This window comes from Macadamia integrifolia, unplaced genomic scaffold, assembly GCF_013358625.1.
Source record: "Macadamia integrifolia cultivar HAES 741 unplaced genomic scaffold, SCU_Mint_v3 scaffold1461, whole genome shotgun sequence".
NCBI lineage: Eukaryota > Viridiplantae > Streptophyta > Magnoliopsida > Proteales > Proteaceae > Macadamia > Macadamia integrifolia.
In genome coordinates, this window is record NW_024868212.1 from 121,568 (window position 1) to 123,919 (window position 2,352).

General features: G+C 35.7%; 1 non-coding gene across 1 annotated transcript; it reads left to right on the forward strand.

Annotated features, from left to right (window-relative positions):
- Positions 1–323: 323 nt before the first annotated feature.
- Positions 324–430, forward strand: LOC122063813. The gene has a single exon (XR_006135479.1). It is a non-coding gene; the product is annotated as a small nucleolar RNA R71 (small nucleolar RNA).
- The last annotated feature ends 1,922 nt before the right edge of the window (positions 431–2,352 follow it).

Consider the following 2,352-nt stretch of genomic DNA (forward strand, 5'->3'; position numbering starts at 1 on the left):
ACTGGCACCAAGCACAAATCTTAACCAAATTGATTGATGATGGCTCTCTAGGAACATTAGCCTCAATCCTCTTGATTAGGCTATCCAAATGGGCTTCCTTAGCAATTATCCCATCGACAAAATATCCTTTCCCTCCTATGGTTCTTTCACTCTCTTGGGTTGATTCTCACTCACGGGTTTTATCAGCTAAGTCAAGTAAGAATTCCCATGCCTTTCCTTCATCTGTAAAGGATGTGAATCCCTTAAGGCACATAGATTCTATCATTTGTTTAGTTGGGTAATCAATACCCTCATAAATTATTTGACATAAATGCCATAAGTCTAGGCCATGGTGAGGGCATTCTTGGAGTAGATCCTTGAATCTCTCCATAAGTTTGGAAAATGACTCATTAGGCTTTTGCCTAAACTGAAGGATATCACTTCTAAGCTTATTGGTCTTATGAGTTGGGAAAAACTTCTTAAGGAAGACAACTGTGAACTGTTCCCATGAGGTTATGGAATGTGTGGGTAACCCATACAACTACTTCTTAGCTTGGTCTTTCAATGCAAAAGTGATAAACTTAAGCTTAACAGCATCATCAAAAAGTTGTTGGACCTTAATTAGAACACATACCTCTTTAAATTCCCTTAGAAATAGGTATGCATCCTCAAAGGTCAACCCATGGAAGTGGGGCAACATAGTGATGTATTGAGATTTGAGTTCAAAATTATTACCCTAGGCTTGTGGTAGAACAATGCAGAAAGGTTAGGTTGTTCTAATGGGGTAGATCCTATCTTTCAGAGATTTAGGTGGAGGGTTTTGCTGTTGGTCTCCCATATTGAAGTGTTTTAAAGAGAGCAAACGTATAGGGTCACTACTTATTGGATCTCTTCTTTCTAACTGAACTTAGTATTACGTACCCACCTAATACTCATGCAACAGAAAACTATCCACAACTAGAGTAAGACAAGCTCAAAAGAATAGATAGCAAAACCATTTTTTTTTATGATTTTTGATTTTTGATTTTTGATTTTTGGCTTTTTGAGAGCTTACCTATAGGTATTCGGGGTTGCTCAGGTCAATTCCTGAGGTACTGCTACAGGGAGAAACCTGTCTTTATCATACTGTGAGGCATGGCGGCCTTCACTGATACAACTATTATTGCAAGTTGATCTTCTCAGGAATTTAATAAAAGAAAAGGAAAAACAAAACAAAGCAAACAAAGCACTTTGATTTACCAAAAGAAAGCTAAAAAATAGCATGGAACTGTCTCCCCGGCAACGGCGCCAAAAACTGGTTTGAGATTTTTAAAATCTAACCATAAGCATACGGATCAGTGTAGCTACAGGTCGAACACAGGGAGAGCAGCCACTTTTTTTTTTTTTGCTTCTTTTAATAATGCGAAAGTGAACCGATTAATGATTGTGATCTAATTCTAATTACTGTCCTAAACATATGTATCTAAAATAACATCCTAACCATTCGTCATCTAAGAATTTAAAGATGCAAGCCACACAATTAAAATTAAATAAATAAATAACTGAAAATAAACAACCCACGTAATTAAATAAAATATTAAAGGAAAAAAAATACTAAAATAAAAATAAAGTAAAAGAAATGGGATAAAGCTAGAGAGACTCACAAGTACGTTTCTCTACTTAGCCCGAGGGATGCATCATAATATGAGCTTCCCCACTTGACCAGAGAGTCACTCTTACAAGGGTTACTCTACTTGGCTTTGGGGAAAGGGAGACAATTAAAATAAAAGCAATAAATTGATGGTTCTATGGCTAGGAGGGGTAAAGCCAACATATACACTAGCCATTAACCTTGGGGAAAAGGAATAGCAATAATGTAACGACTGAAATTAAAATCCTAAATCAAGAAAGAAAGGATAGTCAGAAGAGGGAATGAGAGGGGGGAGAGAAGACTACTGAAGGAGCCTACTTAATTGAACTTCAACCCTTGAACTGAAAACTTGATTGATTTGAGATACTACCAGTTCTAAAAACCAGATCTGGAATAAACCAAATCTGAAATATCTAGTACTAGAGAAAACAAATCTGAAGATAAAAAATTGAACTTGAAAGACATGCTTCATAGCTTGTTCTTGTCACCTAGAACTAAGCCTAGAACTAGAACTTGAAAATTACAACTTCAATTTCATAAACAATAAAAATAAAAGACTGAATAAAAAAAAAAAGTGCTTGCATTAATTGAATAAAAAGAACTTACAAAAGTGTTTAAAGCATAAACCTAGAACTGGAGCGAGAGAAAGAGATAGAGCAACTAAAAAAAACCCTAAAAGAAGAATGAAGTGTCTCCTCCCCTTGTATTAATTCTATTATATAGAGAATGAGGGAGGGAAGCTA